We start from the raw sequence: 18,651 nt of genomic DNA, 5'->3' as shown, positions 1-18,651 counted from the left end.
ACAACCACGGACGACGCCCACAAGGTCAGTCTAGCGCCCATTTTATTAAAAACTAAAATGGGCTTTAAATCTAGTGTTGGATAATGCACTTCAATGTGCTTTTGCAGCTGGATTTTCCTATGCAGAACAGGAGAATCTGCTTCTAAAGTGCATTGAAAGTACATTATCCAATGTGTGTAGAATAAGTCTAGGTCAGAAGCAATTTGTAATGTTGCCAGCAAGCATTATACAAGATTATGAGTGGGAAAGTTGGCTGGATTGTTATTTTCATTTATAGTCTGCCTTTCTCACTGCGATACTAGGTGAATAACAAGTATTGTTCTCTAGTGCAGTGGTCCCCAACCTTTCTGAGGCTGGGGACCGGCAGGGCATCGGGCCGCACCCGCGGGCCACGCCCACGCATTGGGCCACGGCCGCGCGGCCCGGCCCTGATTCTCTCTCCCCGCCCTCTCGCAGTAAGAAGCTTCCCGGGCCGCAAGCTTGCGGCCTGGGAAGTTTTTTACTGTGGCGGGGGGGGGCGGGGAGAGGGAGCCGCGGCCCGGCGCCATAGCCTTCGCGGCCCGGCACCGGGCCGCGGCCCGCAGGTTGGGGACCACTGCTCTAGCGCTGTTGTTGACCCAACCAGAAATGTTTGCCATGTTGCAGAGTTTTGGTTGTATAGTTCCCCTCAGCTGTCTATATTTTTAAAAATTCTTGTTCGAACGGAATGTAGGGAAAGGGCTTCTTTTTTGTTGCCTTTCTTAATTGACCTGTAATGACCTAGAAGGTTTATAAACTGCTTCCCTCCTCGGCTAAGGGGAAATTATATAGAAAAGTCTGAGTATGGAGGAGAGCTAGTGGGAGAAATGCCCTGAATCCATTTAAACTTGGTTACTTGCTCATATTCCTGGGAGAAGGGTGGGGAGAGTCGGTCTTGTTTGAGGTGAACTTGTGAGCAGGAAAAATGTTTTAAATAAAACAAACAAATGAATCACTGAGCCATGTGGAAGCTCTGCTCCTTCATCATGTTTCTGTGGCAAACCTGCTATATGACAAAAAGCAGAAAGGTGCCAAAAAAAAGTCAATGGTGGTATTTACTTTCTTTTTATGCGTGCTAGGAGGGGATGATGGAAGACTTTGTAGAACCTGAGACAAATGATTTAAAATTGGTAATGCCGAGACCATCATTTAGTTCCTGTCCATCATCCCCCCAGTGTTGCTGAGTGCTGAAGCCTAGATACTTGGCATCCCTGGGGTTCTAAAATAATGAAAACAAGGACAAGTAATTTCAAATATCTTTACAGTGTACAACTTTCCAAATAATCTATTGTATGCTAGAAATATCCCTTTTGTACGCTAGGTCTTCAGAGCAAGGGAAATAAATAATCTATTCCAAAGATTGACATTGTCAGCCTCCAGGTGAGGCCTGCTGATCTCCTAAAATTACAGCTGATGTTCACACTATAGAGATCAGTTCTGCAGGAGAAACTGCTTTGGAAGATTAACTCTATAGCACCATTGTGACCACTGACACCTTTCCTGACACCCACCAAATATTTTTAGAAAATGGCCAGGACCAGATGGGGCTTTTGCCCAGCAAGGCTAATTATTTTCCACTGGATATTGGAATAGCTGGGCATATTTTTGATGTGGAACACATCTTCAGGGACACCTCCTGGGACAGAAATGGGTACAGACATGATGTCTATAGTCTCACACCAGGGAGCGAGACAGAAGTGGTAGGGAGGGAGGAGGTCAGTGTAGGTGGAAGCCGAGGCACTGGCCATGAGGGAGAGAGGGAGGCAGCCAGTGGAGTCAGAGGCCTCTAGGGCCTGAGGTGGAGGCCATGCACCTGGCCAAAGCCACGTCACTACTCTGCAGGCCGGGGTGGAAGCCGTATACCTGGCCAAAGCCACAGTACCACCCAGCAGGCTTCTGGGGGCCAGGGCAGAGGCTGCATACCTGGCCTAAGCCCCAGTGCTGCCCCACAGGCCTGTGGGGGCTGTGGTGGAGGCCACAAGACTCCAGAGGGCCAAGCTGCTGCCCTTCAGAACTTTGGGGGCCATGATACAGGTGCAGGTGCTGCCCTCCAGGCCAGATAAGGCTGGGTCCCTCTTGGGAGAACAGGTAAGGAGGGTGTGTGTGTGTGTGTGTGTGTGTGTGTGTAGGGTGGGAGGAACTGGGGAGTAGTTCAGGGAAGTGACGGGGGAGGTGGAAATGGGCAGGGTAGGGGCCCGTGTGTGTGTGTTTGTGTGTGTATTTGTGAGAGAGGGGGTGAGGGAGGGGGATGGATCAAAGAGCTCTAGAGCAGTTACGTGTTCCACATACCTGTGAGAGCCTGGGTGTCATGCCTTTTATTTTAAATGTTATTTTGGCAGCAGCTGTCACCGCAGCACAAAGATCTTCAGTGTGTGACAGAAGGTAAAGTGCAGCAGCCGTTGTATGGCTGGTTCCACCTTCATGTGCAGCCATTTTGTGGATGCGCCCATCACACTGTGTCAGAATTCCAAAGGTGTCAGAATGCTCAAAAAAGTTGGGGACTCCTGCTCTATATCATTATGAAGAAGAGGAGGAGGAGGAATTCGTTTTTATGCTCTTCTTTTCAATGTCCAAAGGAGTCTTACAATCGCCTTCCCTTTCCTCTCCCCGCAACAGACACCCTGTGAGGTAAGTGAGGCTGAGAGAGCCCTGATATTATTGCTTGGTCAGAACAACACTATCAGGGCCATGAGGAGCCCAAGGTCACCCAGCTGGCTGACTGTGGAGAAAGAGCGGGGAATCACCCCCAAATCTCTGGTAACCAGTTTGGTGTAGTGGCTAGGAGTGCGGACTTCTAATCTGGCATGCCGGGTTCGATTCTGCGCTCCCCCACATGCAACCATTTGGGTGACCCTGGGCTCACCACGACACTGATAAAGCTGTTCTGACCGAGCAGTGATATCAGGGCTCTCTCAGCCTCACCCACCTCACAGGGTGTCTGTTGTGGGGAGAGGAATGGGAAGGCGACTGTAAGCAGCTTTGAGCCTTCTTCGGGTAGAGAAAAGCAGCATATAAGAACCAACTCTTCTTCTTCTTCCCCAACCAGAGTTGGCAACCTAATCAGTGACAGAGAAAGATGCTTTCTAAATACTATCAAACATGGGCATCAGATCATTTAAAGCACTCTTCCTATTTATTTTTTTACCTCCCTTCCTAATTCATGGCACTTTATTTGAAAATTCTCCTTAGGTGATCCTGAAACAATGTCATCAGACATTCATTTTGGTTGCTTGCATCTTCTCTGTTCACAGCAAATAATTGAATTTGAAGTGTGTGATTAAATTCAATATATCAGAACATTAATCACACTTTGTTCTAACACACACCTAATCTAATTAGTGACCTGCTTAATTCCTGGTCAAATTATTTAGAGAAATTATTGAAAATGATATTCATCTAAGGGAGGAAATTCTAAGAGATGGTAGAAAACAAAGCTTTTTCTAATTGATCTTCATAAGGTATATGATAGTGTGTATAGCATACCATATGATTGTTCTTTGATTCTATATTTCATAAGATTTTAAGACAGCCTTTTTCAACCTTTTGACCATGGAGGAATCCCAGAAATGTTTTTCAGCCTCCAAGGAACCCCCAGAGTGGTGACATACCCCTTCAGAGAAGTGGGCGCAGAAGTAAGAAGTGGAGCCAGCAAGTCAATCAATTGCTCATATACCATTTCCATTGTGGAGAAAGAGACCTGGCCTGTAGAGCAAGAGGGGAAATGGCCTCCAGTGACATCTAAAGAGGTCATACAAACTTCTGGGAAAGGCTGCATAACCCCTGGGACGCTCTCATGTAACCCCTGTTGTTAAGGCTTTACTACAGTCTAAATTGAACAGAACAAAGGACGCAATAGTTTCCACACAGGCTCTGTTGTGCAGTCCCAGATGTAAGTTGAAACCATTTATCTGTCATATGAAATTTTGACTTCCCCCAAAGTGTTGTCCCTAATGATTCAGCATGATTTTCTTACAAGCCAAATACACCTGTCAGTGTTATGGTCTGTGATAACTGTTGAATCACTCTCCTGGGGCTCCTGCATTATCCTACTTCTTTCTGATTTCTCCTTCTCTTCTCCTGACACTACCGACTGATCTAACACAGTGGCCTTGTATTGGCAGGAGACTCATATTCTCTCTAGCTGTCCTTAGTTTAACTGTTCTCTTGTCTCACTGGGCCTCCCTGTGTTCTCTTGGCAAGGGAGCCATTGCCTGTCTTGGATGAGTGCCTGCATAGCTATTTTAGGCCTTCATATCAGAATTCTTAGTCCCATGAGCATTGTATGTGACATTAGGCCCCTCGTCTACAGCAAAAACAATATTTTGAAACAGAAAACATAACATATTCACTGTAGTATGAAGGGGTATCCTGACACATACCTGTCCACGCATGCTATAGAGAAGGAAAAAGAGTTGTAAACAGTGGAATGAAAAAGCTGTAGAATGCAGTAAGTATATTACATTTTCACACAGAGGGTAAATACATGCCAGATCACTGCTACCAAACACCGATTTGCAATAAATTAATATGGTAATTAATTTCTTGCCAGCTGGTGAACAGAATTAACACAACAGACTGGACATGAGACCTATGATCACAAATTCTGAAGAATCAAGCTTGCTAATGTTGATGTTAATTGGGGTTTTTATGGGGATGTTATTGTGTTTTAACTATTTATGTTGTAAACCGCCCTGAGACCTATTTGGAGAAGGGCGGTCTAAAAATTAAATAATAATAATAATAATAATAATAATAATAATAATAATAATAATAATAATAATAATAATAATAATAATAATAATAATAATAATAATAATAATAATGGATTGCTCAATCAAAAATTTCTTCCTGGAGTCCTTTTTTTATATTCCTTTCAAAGTCTAATAACTTTTAGACTAGCAGCAGAGAGTTTTGGGAGACTGAAATGTTTCTCCACAGAGTTATGAATTCTGCAATATTTATATAACATTTCTGTCCACTTGTTCTATTTTATACATACCTTTTTGTCCTTGTGGACTACAGAAGGTTATTGTTGACTAATAATGGCATATTTGTGATGGTGAACATGCAGGTGAGTGAGCATTCCTCAAGCATTATGAAGAAGAAGAGTTGAATAAGATGGTGCAGTTGATGTTGTTAGTTCTAGTGATTATGTTGTCTGGGTATATGTGGCAGCAAAGTTGGCTTCTGAGTTTATTGCAAGCTCTGGTACCAGTGTCCATATTCATAGATGTATTGTGGGTGAGAAGTTGTTTGAGATTGTGGGGGGGGGGGTCGTGCAAGAAAACGTTTGCCCCCTGGTACTTGTGAAAGAACTCCCCAAGCTGGACACGACATTTAGTAAGTGTTTTTGAAAAGTCAGTAAATACTTGTGCTGTACTGGAGTTGGTGAGAGTAAAACTCTTGTTAACAGATTGCTTAAACTGCATCTGTTTTCAGTGTCTAAAATTGTTCAGGTTCAAGCTTGTCCTTTTTTCTTTCTTTTTTCTTTGACATGCATTTCATAGATCTTGTTCAGTGGTTGATCTAATGGAATTACAGTGCTTTAGAAGGAAGGTAACACAGCATCAAGATGATCCTATTAAGTAATTTTTTCCAACTCTGAAATAATTTTTAAAAACAAGCACTGTGAAGAATGACTTTGAATAATGCTGTCACCTTATTCTTAAATAGTGCAAAAATTAAACCAAACAGAAATAGGTTTCTAAACCAGGGCTGAATCTGCACTGAGCTTTTATTTCAATCCCCAGGTCGATTCAATCTCTTCCGTCTACACTGAATGCGATTTCCATTTTGATTTTGGGCAATTTAAATTTTCCCAAGTAGGCTTGATCCAGAGTGACCATACCTTTCCCCTGCAATATCCTGGAGTCAATATAACCCTCAATATTTGAAAAATCGGCATGAATAAAGGTGCAGCTCTCTGCTTGTCCTTGAGCCTCCAATGCTGTAGAAAAGCCCTGATTGGACAGGGCATCAGTTCAAAGGCTTCTTTGTTCCCAGGCTGTAAAGTTACTCTTATAGGGGAAGCCCTAACTTCTCTTGGCAGAGATTTTCCTCTTGTATTTATTCCCCCTCCTCTGATATCTCCAATCCTCTCCCACCCACCCCCAACCCCCCGTTAGAGAAAAGAAAGAAAGAGGCTCCTGCTGCGCTTGGATCCCCCCTTCTGAGTTTCCCTAATCACGTGCAAAACACTGTTTCAATGGGGAGGGGGGATAGAGGAAGACCCGAGTTCAAATCGATGTGAATTCAGCAGGATCCACAACAGAATAAACAGTAAGTGCAGAATCATCCCAGGTTTCCCATGTTTCTGTGGTGGTAAAATAATCTGCCAAACCCATCAGAATAGAAATCTTGGCTGGAGAAAAAAATTAGCATATGTACTATGGGCACTGATGGCCATGACCTTCCTGCTATGCATACATAATTCAAGAAAGAGATATGCCTATTCTCTTTCTAGCAATAAAGTCATGAAGTTCTACATTATAAATACAAACAATACAATTTGAGCCATTGTGTAGGCAATGCCAACATGCATAATGGAAGAAGGATCACCTATAAGGAAAACCACCACAGGAGTACTTTCAAGTAAAGCAACAACTGGAGGTTTTCCACAGTACTCTGAAAAAACTGGTTGCAATCCTGCACAGGTAAATGATGCTTCATTTATGCACAGACTCCAGTACAGCATGTATTTATTGGCTTTTCAAAAGCATTTACTAAAGGTTGTGTTCAACATGAGAAACATCTGCAGTTGGCACTAGCAGTACTGACAGGTTGCCAAGATAAATGCAGAATGATTGACAGGTGACTGAAAGAGCCTAATGCCTAGCTATTAAATACTAGCAATTGAGGGCATCCAATGAAGTTGATGGGAAAGAAATTCAGAATGGACAAAATGATCTGGAGGAGGGACTACTCATTATATTTGCAGATGGCACCAAATTGGGAGAAGCAATGAGTTCAATGAGATCTGAACATGCTGGAAAAGTAGACAAATGAGAATAAGATGTAATGCAATAAGAAGTGCAGAATTCTACATCTGGATCACAAGAATGAGAGACATGCATACTGAGTGGGAGATACACTACTGGCTGCTTGAATGAGATCTTGTGGTACTTGAAGACTGTAAGCTAAGAATGAGCAGACAGTGTGATGCAACTTTAAAGAAGGAAAATGCAGTCTTGGACCTGTATCAATAGAGGCATCACATCAAAACCACAAGATGTCATAGTCCCACTGTATACCACATTGGCCAGACCCCACCTGGAGTATGGTGTGCAGGTCTGGAGGCCTCACTTCAAAAACAATGTGGACACACATCAGTTTAAAAAGCGTTATGCCAGCTGAATTGCAAAGCACTAAATTTTTTTCACGCTTCCATGCCCCCCCCCCACCGTCACCTTTTCTGCTGTCTTGCCTTTGTCTGCGCCTTTACACCCATCTCACCCTCCACAACTGCTGCTGGATATGGCAGAAGAAAGCAACGTGCCTTATATGCGTTGTGCTTCTGCCTGTCAATCAATGCAGGCAACCACTCCCCTTTCTCGATATTTTAAAGGTCCCACAATGCCCACTAATTTTTTTTTAATGCATACTTCTCCATTGAAATTCCTATGCATAGAATCATAGATGCATAGTTCTTTTTTTGTTTTTTTTAATTTTATTGTTATTTTATAAAGATATACAGAAAAATGTATACTTCTCCTCCCACAGACCATGTATCCTGCTTATGGCATCACTTGGCGAGGTAGTCCAAGTAGAAGCTCCCTTGCTCCTGAAATTCTTCAATTGGCTTTTTATTAACTGTAGACGTCAGTTTCTCCATTTTTGCTAAGTCGGTGACTTTATCTAGCCAATATAATCAATGGTATCTTCAGAGACTTCCAGTTCTTGGCCAGGACAAGTCTTGCCACCATAGTAGCATAGAAAAAAAATTCCTGGCATGAGAGGGAATTAAATCTGGACACAAATTTAACAATGTATTTTCAGCTGTCATAGGAAACTTAACACTAAACATCTCCTCTTAAACAACATGTACTTTTGCCCAGAATCTATTCACTTTCCCACATCTCCACCACATATGAAAAAAGGACCCTACTTTTTCATGACATTTCCAACATCTGTTATTATAACCTTTAGCCATTTTTGCAATTACTTTAGGTGTTACATACCATCTATAAAACATACCAATTCTCTCTTAGTAATTGACTATTTGTTAATTCAGGTACTTTTGTCCAAATACATTCCCATGTTTCCATTGTGTAGTTCGAATATTCTGCATCCATTTAATCGTGCACTCCTTTACCTGTTCTGCTTCTGTTTCATATCTTAATAACAGATTGTATATTTTACCTTTTAAGTGTGGTTTAGCTTGAGCTAAAATGTTTTCAAATTCTGGAAGCGGAGAAACCCATCTCCACAGGTCTGGTAAAGTCTGCCTTAAATCTAGGAAACAGTTGGTTAAGCTCCAACCACTGAATTTCCACTCCTTCTCTTTTTAGTATTTGAGACATTTAAAATTTGAGACATTTAAAATAATTCCTGATTGGGGGGAGGAGAGAAAACTTTCAAGAGACATGCTTTGTGTTACAAATTTGAAAAAAAAAAATTCAGCACACTCGTCCACCTATTCGTTGCTCCAAGAAGTTAGCCATTTAAAAAAAGAAATTTCCATCCCCAGGAACAAGGGAGAGGACGGCAGGTGCGAGGGTGGGACGAGACAGGTGCCTTTAGCGCGTTTTAGCCTCCATAACTTCCCTCTGCTAGTTGCTCTCCAGTAGCTAGTGCTAAATAGGTTGGTGAATCCAGTTTATGCGATTCCCTATCTAGTGCTTTAAAATGGAGGATGTAGCCAGCCAGTTACTGCCCAGGCACTGCCCAGACATCATATGGAGGGGCCAGAATATAATGACTATGTAAGGTAAGCATTTCACTACATTGAACGGGTGCAGAAATGCCCAGAGAGGGTGCAGAGGAGAGTGATGAAGATGATCCAGGGCCAGGGGAAAGGCTGAGGGACTTGGTGTTGACCTTAAAGGCCCTTCACAGTCTGGAACCCACATATCTGAGGGACTGTCTTTTGTCCTGTGTCACTTGCAGGGCCTTGTGCTCTCCAGGCACCAACTTTTTGATTGTTCCTGGCCCCAGGAATGCTTGTTTGGCCTCGACTAGGGCCAGGGCCTTTTTGGTCCTGGCCCCTACCAGGTAGAATGAACTACCAGAGAAGCTGCGGGCTCTTAGAGAGCTTTCTGTCTTCCATAGGGCCTGCAAAACAGAGCTTGTTAAGGGAGGGCTATGGTTTTTTTTTTTACCTTTTGCCGAGTTTTTGTTGTATTTATAATAATTGGGGTTTTAATGGGATTTTAACTGGAGTTTTTTATTAGAATTTTTTAATGTATGAATTGTTTTTATGTGACCCACCATGAGCCAGTTTCCGAGAGCAGTGGGCTATAAATCCAATTAATAAAATAAATAAATGTTCAGCTTGGAGAAGAGGATGTTGAGAGGGGACATGGTGGCTCTCTTTAAGTATTTGAAAGATAGTCACCTGGAGGAGGGCAGGGAGCAGTTTCTCTTGGCAGCAGAGGACCCACAGTAATGGGTTTAAACTAAAAGTAGAACAGTATCAGCTAGATATCAGGTGTAAAAATTTCACAGAGTAGTTCAGAGGTAGAGGTGGTGAGTTCCCCCTCTTTAAGTAACATCTGGACAGATACTTTTCAAGGAACATAGAATCATAGATATGGAAGTTACCTCCAGGGTCATCTAGTCTAGCGGTCCCCAACCTTTCTCAGGTCAGGGACCGCCTCCGGAGTGAGGGAAGAGCCGACGGCCGGGTGCTGCGAAAACGTGCACGTGCAATTGCCGTGCATGTGTGTTTTCGCCACCAGGTGGCACTAACGCGCATGCGCGGCAACAGCGCGCATGCGTGTTTGCGTCACAGCCATGCCGGCACCCGCGCCTGCCTCTTCCCTTCCTTCTTGCTGCTGGCGGGGGAAGGCTGGCGTGGCTGGCGGCGGCCCGGTACCATGGCCTTCGCGGACCGCCACCGGGTCGCAGACCGGGGGTTGATGACCCCTGATCTAGTCCAACACCCTGCACAATGCAGGAACCCATGCTGACCCCAATTTTATGCCCAAGTGATCCCTCCACCAAAAATAATCAGAATCCAGCCTGGCCTGGAGGTAATTCACCTACCATCCCACAACGGCAATTAGGAATTCCCTGGGTATGCAAGGAAGGGCCACAAGAGACAAACACTGGCACATTCCTTCCTGCCCATGCACTCAAAATCTGCTTAAGTTCATAAAATCAGCATTTCTGCCAAATGACTATCTAACCTCTGCTTAAAAAACATCCAAAGAAGAGGAACTCACCACCTCTCAAGGAAGCCTGTTACACTGAGGAACTACTCTGTCAGGAATTTCTTCCAGATGTTTGGCCAAATCACATTTTAACAACTTGTCAACAAGAATATCATGTGGAACCTTATATAGCTGACAAAATTTTAGAACACATCATCAAACAGTTGGTCCTTGAGCAGCTAGAGTGGATGGTTGTAATTAAGAGTCAACATGGCTTTCTCAAGAACAAGTCATGTCAGACTAATCTTATCTCTCTTTTTTTTTTTTTAGAAAGTTACTAGCTTGCTAGGGGAATGCTATGGACATTGTTTACCTTGATTCCAGTAAGGCTTTTGATAAGGTTCCACATGATAATCTTGTTGACAAGCTATATATGTCAAGCTATTGAGCTGATAGTTTCCCAGACCCTCCTTTCCCCCCTTCTTGAAGATAGGGACAACATTTGCTTGCCTGTTATTTCAGTTACCGTATGTACCAACATATAAGCCAAGGAGCACTTTGTGTGAATACTGCGCTGAAAAACTTGGCTTATACACGAATATATATGGTAGGATATAGCATCCACTGCCAGAGGATGTAGCAATGGCCGCAGGAGTAGGCAGCATTAAAAGGAGATTAGATAGGTTAGTGGAGGAAAGTTCTATCAGTGGCTACCAGACATGGTGATAGGTTCAGGTGGGTAGCCATGTTGGTCTGAAGCAGCAGAGCAAATTTTGAGTCCAGTGGCACCTTGAAGATCAACAATTGGACACTTGGCCCTGGAGTGCCACTCGGAGGAGCCCGCCCTAACTCCTCCCAACTTGCCCTTACTCAATTATTTAGTCCGCGGCGCCCTGCGCCATGGGATGGTTTACAGATATTTCTGAAACACCCTAGGGGATGGGACGTGTCCAGCTGTCCAAGTTGGAATACGGCCAATCAGGGTGCAGCCAGCTTTGCCCTGATTTGCCCTGCCCCTATGGTTCCCAGCCTCCGGCCCTGGACTCTAGCCTCTTTGCTCTCAGATGCCTCAGTGCCTGGAGCCAGCAGCAGGTGAGAGGGCCCTGGGCAAAGGGTCATGGTGGAGGGCTAGCTAACGAGGGCCTCCTGGCCTGCTAGGCTGGGCCTGCTGACTGCCTGCTAAGGAGCTCTGTCTCGGCCCTGCTAATGAGCTGCCCAGCCCCTGCCCACGCCACTTGATTTGGCTGCGAGCTGCAGCCCAAAGCCACCTTAATCTGCGTGGCCAGGGCCCAGGGGAGGGGACTCTTTCAGGGCCCATTCTTACGAATGGGCTTTGAAGCTAGTATTGGAGAACTTTATATTTCTGTTCATTAACAATGAAAATTGGGACAGGAACTGACTGATACAGGAAAGAACAGCAGTGATTTCAATGGAATTTGGAAAAATTCCAGATCAATATAATTGTATATATAAATTACCCTTGAGGTCAGCATCTCATTGTTCAGCACTTTTATGTGCAGTGTTTCTGGAAGCGACACAACATACCATCTGCACATTTTTAAAATGGCCCAGCACTTTCTTTCCTGCTAGGATACAGCCTTACACCCAGAATAAAACACTGTTTGTCTTAAAGGTGCCACTAGACTCACAGTTTCTGTAAACAAGTAATTTCATCAACCCCTGCCTGAGAGATACTGGCTTGCTTCTCTTCAATTCCACAAAAGGCAGATGAGTGCCAACAGAGCGAAAGAGCAGGGAACCTACTCTCTCCCAGACACCAACCTTTCACCCCTGAACCCAAGGTTGGGGCCCTTGCTTAAAATAGACAGTGAATCATGGCAGGTGTGAGTTCTCAACTGAGAACTTCACAGTCCCTATACCCAGATGAGCTAAATTAAAGCTTTTTTTTTTAAGTCCCTCTCCCACTGTTGATATGCAGGTATGAAAAACAAACAAAAAGGTTTCTGTATTGATTGTTGGCCATGCAGGAAGGTTGATTTACAACTGTTTTTCAGCCTTCTTACACTTTACAATGTGCATATGATTTCTGTTGGCTCTAAACTTCATCTCTAAAAGCTCTTGCTACTAGTACAAGAGACAGTTTGATGCATGGTCCTTCCATTCCTATTATGACTTGGAATGGGGTCCAAACCCCAATCCATAGTCTGCACTTTTGAAACCATTCCAGATAGGAGAGCACGATGCAATTTTAAAACTCTCACAGCACAACAGATTGCTGAACTGGGACATAGGTCTCAATCCCAAATGACAATAAGAATGGAAAGACTATTTATTAACACTTTAGCAAGTTCTTTTTATCCTATCCTAATGAATATTTATGAAGAACAAGGAAAGCAATCATAATGCATGAATCCCAATCTGACAAAATGTTGGAAAGGGTTCAGTTATTTCAGGGCTACTTAGCATGTCTATGATTAAACTCATATATGAATCCACCCTTTGGCACTCTGATTTGGATTTCTAATCTATTGATTTTAAATCTAATCTATTAATTTTAGATAATTTACTTAATAGCAAAAAGAGCCTCTTGTGGCGCAGAGTGCTAAGGCAGCCGACATGCTGTCTGAAACTCTGACCATGAGGCTGGGAGTTTGATCCCAGCAGCCGGTTCAAGGTTGACTCAGCCTTCCATCCTTCCGAGGTCAGTAAAATTAGTACCTAGCTTGCTGGAGGGTAAAACGGTAATGACTAGGGAAGGCACTGGCATACTAGAGGGCGTCACCCCAAGGGTCAGACATGACTCGGTGCTTGCACAGGGGATACCTTTACTTAATAGCAAGAACAGATGCATTGCAAAATATAATTGACTTGCATGTATTTATAGGGATCGGCTGTCAACTAATTCAAGACCTTGCTAACTCTTACACTAAGCCTCAGTGCCAATTACTTATGACCTGAAAGCCTTTTGTTTAAGCCTTTTCTGTTTAATCTTATGTTGACTTCTGATTGTTGAGACTACTGACTGTGTCTCTTAAGAAAGTCTCTATCTTCCAGCTTGGTGTAGTGGTTAGGAGTACGGACTTCTAATCTGCTGAGCCAGGTTTGATTCTGCACTCCCACACATGCAGCCAGCTGGGTGACCTTGGGCTCGCCACACACTGATAAAGCTGTTTCGACCGAGCAGTAATATCAGGGCTCTCTCAGCCTCACCTACCTCACAGGGTGTCTGCTGTGGGAGGAGGAAAGGGAAGGTGATTGTAGGCCGCTTTGAGACTCCTTCGAGTAGAGAAAAAGCGACATATAAGAACCAACTCTTCCTCCTCCTCCTCTTCTTCTCCTTCTCCTCCTCCTCCTTCTCCTTCTTCTATCTGCATGTTAATTAAACTATTTAAAAGAAATCTTAGTTTATTAAAAATCACATAAGATTTAAACAATTAATTGATAATATTTGCATAAATCTGCAAATCATCTGAACAAACTATTCAGTGAGGACCCACAGGTGCAAATAGAGGGTTGAGTCTATGGCATTATACTCCATTGAAATCCCTCCCCTCCTCGAACCCACTCTCCCCAGGCTCACCTCCTAAAGTGCCAGGAATTTCCTGACCTAGAATTGGCAAGCCTACCAGCACCTTGAACCTGATTTGGTCTCCAATCTGGAGCCAATGTAGCTGGGTGAGCACTGGTGTCATATGGACTCCCCATTGACTCCCTGTCAGGACTCATGCAACCACATTTTTTTTGCACCAGTTGGCGTTTCCGGAGCAGTCTCAAGGGAAGCCCTGCATAGAGCGACTTGTAAATGCCTAATCTAGAGGTGACCGTCACATGTATCACTCTGGCTAGGTCGAACTCAGAGAGATACGGTGCAAGCTGCCTTGCCTGCCATAGATGAAAAAAAAACAAGCAAGCTGTTTTCGTGAGTTGGGCCTCCATTGCTAAAGAAAGATCCAAGATCATGCCCAGGCTCTGATAGTAGTGTTAGTTGTACTCTGTTACGTTCTGGGAGCTATATCCTCTGTTTCTCTATATGTCAGCTCAGCCAGAGGACCTCCATCTTGGCTGGATTCAACTTTAACTAGCTCTGTTTGAGTCAGTCCACCATAGACTGCCTTGAAAACCCTATGGGGTCGCCATAAGTCAGCTGCAACTTATTTATTGAATTTTTGAATTTATATCCCGCCTCTCTTGATAATGTTGCCTTGATGGCACTTTCCACAACTAATTGAACTAAGCCATTAAAGAAAACTGCATACTGTTAAACATTGAAAATAAGGGTGTGTTTTTGTAGACTTCCCTCTCTATAGTGCCAATCTATCAGTTTCTCCATTTCCTTGCTCCCTTCCTTGACATTTTTGCCTGTTTCCTACTTCCCTTTAGGTTAGGGTGCCACTTTGATGGGAGACCTATCATTCCAAACCCCCATGCCCCTGTTGGTGCCCCATGGAGCAGGAGGAGCCAAATTGGGGATTGGCGGGGGGGTCAGCATGGCATGGCACTAACGGCATGATGTCACTTCCACAAAAATTACATGTCATATCACCATGTTGGAGCAGTGCTGCAAGATTTACCCAAAACTCTGGTAAAATGGATTAAACTGTCCCCATCCTCCTGTTGAGTGTCAATTCATGGCTGGTAATCCTATTTATGGTGTTCTTAGCTGTAGCAGTAGCTATAAACAACATAGCCTACAAGAAGATTTAGTATTGTAGGATAGTAAAAAGAAAATAGAAGAGTGGAGATTTGGTCGGGGCCTAATCTGCATTGCTGACTGACATAGGGTTGCCAGATACAACCTGACAACCAGCAGGAGACTAGGGGGCTCCAGTGATGCCATATGATAATTCTTTGCTAAAACAGCTAATCAGTCCTTTTGAGTTCAGTTGTAGTTCACAAAAACACTGGAGAAATAATGTTAGTAATCAATGGCAGACACTTCCCCAGTTGTTGCTGGCCCCATCCATATGGCTTAATTGGAATATTATGACACAGTTTACTAATTTGCCATAATTTGCTTTTGCCTTATATCTCAACAGTTATGATGTTTTTTCATTTAGTCTGAGGAAGAGTGCCTGCACTCAAAAGCTCACGCCTTGAATAAATCTTTGTTGGTCTTAAAGGTGCCACTGGATTGTATTTTTGTTGTGCTACTTCAGACCCACATGGCTACCCATTTGAATCTATCCTTAGAATTGTGCTGTTATAGACCACCTTTCTCATTGAAGGTGTTTTTACACATCATCATCATCATCATCATCATCGCATCCTCATAGAGTTGCGGTTCAAGCAGCCACCACCAGATGGCCCCATAACCTCCAACTGCAGCTTCACCAGGTCCCACAACTCCTCAAAACCAATTTGCTCCAGGCAGGCCCCCTTAGTCTCGTTCTCTCCCCTCTTCTTGATAAATAATGCAGCTTCAATCCACTTCAGCAATTGTTTGCAAATGGAGGTTGCCATTTCACACAGTAAAATCCACTTGCAAAGTGCACTGGAAGTGGGTTGAAATGGTGTCATTTAGTGTGTGTGAAAGCACCCTGAAAGTTAAGGCAGACTGCAGAATTCAACAGGAGGAGGGAAGACTTATCGAACGCATACCCCCCCCCAAAAAAAAAAATGCAGGCAAATAAAACTGGATTACAAAAGTAGAGGCCAACACAGTCAAAACTGAATAATATATCCAGAAAACAGCACAGTGGATATAACCCTGACTCAGGTTTTCAGAAATTAATTACACATTTCTTTTCTAAAGCGAGCTCTCTGGAACATTTCCATTTCACTACCACAACTTGACTCAGAGAATGCTCCATTTCCCTGAGACATTATCTAATGGGTGCTTTGCCCTTTTGTCCTCGGTTCTGTGCTCTGGTTACTCTTCTTTAGCAAGCTATTACTAATTCAGTGTAATGCAGGTTTGAACCTGACCCTGTTAGCCAGCTGTACTCCAAACTGCTGTTTTATTAAACCTGACTGTGAAGGCTGCTGGGGAAGTCTAGAGATAATTGTGGACCTGGAGAGAAAACAAGCAAAACTAGCACAGAAATATGTTAAATAAATAAGCAGGCACACTATTTAGCTTGACAGAAGGTAGACTGTGACAGGTAGCTCAGCTCTCCTCAGAGAGTGGTTTTGCTATACCCTTGAATCTGAATGTATTATAACAAGAAAGATGAACATCCATGAATTGTAACTCTATGTATGTTGACTTACTTGAGGGGAAATCTGTGATTCTGTGCATATTCACTCAGAAGTCACCATGGTAACCAGAGAAGGCAGCAAATTTCTACTTCATGCTGTTTCTAAGTGTTCCCTTTAATTTCTTTCCCTGTAAGTGAACACTTGAAATTGATTCCTGTAAGAAAAAGTACACATTCAGTTTATTGCATGTAGCCAATAGCCACTGCAAGCCTTACCATAAGCAACTTTAAAACTACAAACTACATACATGGAAATCATTCATGCAGGATAACTATACCTGGACAAGCCAAATAAAATTATGTTTGACAAATCTGTCCATGATTTTTCATGCAGCTAAAGCAAATAAGGCTATTTCATAGGTAATATGAAGGTCTACATCGGACAACAACGTGCATAATATTTCATCCTCTGTATATCCACTACACACATCAAACACCTCTTCCCAAAATTTGGATCTTGGTCATAGATAGAGAGGACAATGAAGCATAAAGGACAATTCCACACAGGCGGAAAAGGCCAGGGCAGCATCAGTATGGATGTGAGGCTAATCCCCACATCCACATGATGTCATTGCTGTTCCAGACCCCTCCAGGGCCTGCTGTGGATCAGGTATTCATTTGACGCACGCTAACGGTATGCAGGACAGTCCATGTTCCCTTTTCATGCTGGGGAGCCAGTGGAGGCTTGGAGGGGGCAAAAAATGCTCTGTTCAATTTTATGGCACTTTGTGGTGGCACAGGCAGAACAGGACTTGAACATTTTTTTGCAGGAAGGTGGAGTTGCATTTCCACACACAACACAACACAACACCTTTATTGGCATAAAGCAGATTAGCACGATAAGCAGAGATAGTCAAGATACATCAATCAGTTTGAATTCAATAACTGAAGAAAGAAACATTCCCACACAATCCCATCTTCCTCAATAACCCTGCCACCCCACCTGCACGGTGGAACCTGTTCACCACACTGAACAGGTGGACACCCCAAGTGGACACATTTTAGTGGCAGACCAGGTGCCCTGCTGAAATGTGTCCCCAAAGCTGTGTCCGTGGGGACACAGAAAACTGCGGAGCATGCAGCTACACAGCTATGCACTGCCAGCAGCCCAGAGTAGTACTTCTGTTGCGGAATTGACTCTTATGAATTAGATCTTCTACAGATGGTTCTCCACAGACACATATCCTTAATCTACCAATATCCGGCATATCTACCTTCCATATAGGCTGTTGGCATAGTCCAGAAATGCAGAGCAGTATGTAAGAAGAAAAGTAGGAACGCTGAAGCCCAATGAAGGCCAAACTTGCCTTCCAATCAAAAAGCTTTAGCTAAAGCAGACATATTCACCATGTCTTAGAATCATAGAATCATAGAGTTGGAAGGGACCTCATGGGTCATCTAGTCCAACCCTCTGCACTATGCAGGACACTCACATCCCTATTGCTCATCCACTGTCACCTGCCACCCCCTTGAGCCTTCACAGAATCAGCCTCTCCATCAGATGGCTATCTAGCCTCTGATTTCCAAAGATGGAAACCCGCCACCTCCCGAGGAAGCCTGTTTCACTGAGAAACCGCTCTAACTGTCAGGAACTTTTTTTTGAATTAATTTCCTCCCATTCGTTCTGGTCTGTCCCTCTGGGGCAAGAGAGAACAATTCTGCTCCATTCTCCATATGGCACCCTTTTAAATACTTGAAGATGGTTATCAGATCCCCTCTCAGTCATCTCCTCTCCAGGCTAAACAGACCAAGCTCCCCCAACCTTTCTTCATACGTCTTGGTCTCCAAACCCCTCACCATCTTTGTTGCCCTTCTGGACACATTCCAGTTTGTCAACATCCTCTTCAATTGGGGTGTCCAAAACTGAACATAGTACTCCAAGTGAGGCCGAACCAGAGCCAACTAAAGTGGTACCATCACCTCTCGTGATCTGGACACGATACTCTTGTTTGATACAGCCCAAAATCCCATTTGCCTTTTTAGCCACTGAGTCACACTGCTGACTCATGTTCAATGTATGGTCTACTAAGACTCCTAGATCCTTTTCGCAGTCTTCCAGTCTGAATGTCTGGTTTTTAAAAAGCAAAGTTTTCAGCTTTCTTACTGAGATCCAAGTATTAACAGATCTGACTCTGATTAGTTTCTAAGTTCAGAGTAGAGAAGAT

The 18,651-nt window shown here is 43.6% G+C and overlaps 1 long non-coding RNA gene across 1 annotated transcript in view; it reads right to left on the bottom strand.

The window, feature by feature from the left end:
• The window catches only part of LOC143837865 (uncharacterized), a 57,078-nt gene extending 39,026 nt beyond the window's left edge, over positions 1-18,052 (bottom strand). The window contains exons 1-2 of the long non-coding RNA XR_013231126.1: positions 17,701-18,052; positions 16,500-16,641 (exon numbers count right to left, since the gene is read on the bottom strand). This is a non-coding gene — a long non-coding RNA (uncharacterized LOC143837865). The remainder of the gene's footprint in view (positions 1-16,499; positions 16,642-17,700) is intronic.
• Between the last annotated feature and the right edge of the window lie 599 nt (positions 18,053-18,651).

This window comes from Paroedura picta, chromosome 1 (genome assembly GCF_049243985.1).
Source record: "Paroedura picta isolate Pp20150507F chromosome 1, Ppicta_v3.0, whole genome shotgun sequence".
Taxonomy (NCBI): Eukaryota; Metazoa; Chordata; class Lepidosauria; order Squamata; family Gekkonidae; genus Paroedura; species Paroedura picta.
The sequence above is the reverse complement of the archived record's forward strand: the minus strand, read 5'-3'. Positions and strand labels throughout refer to the sequence as shown.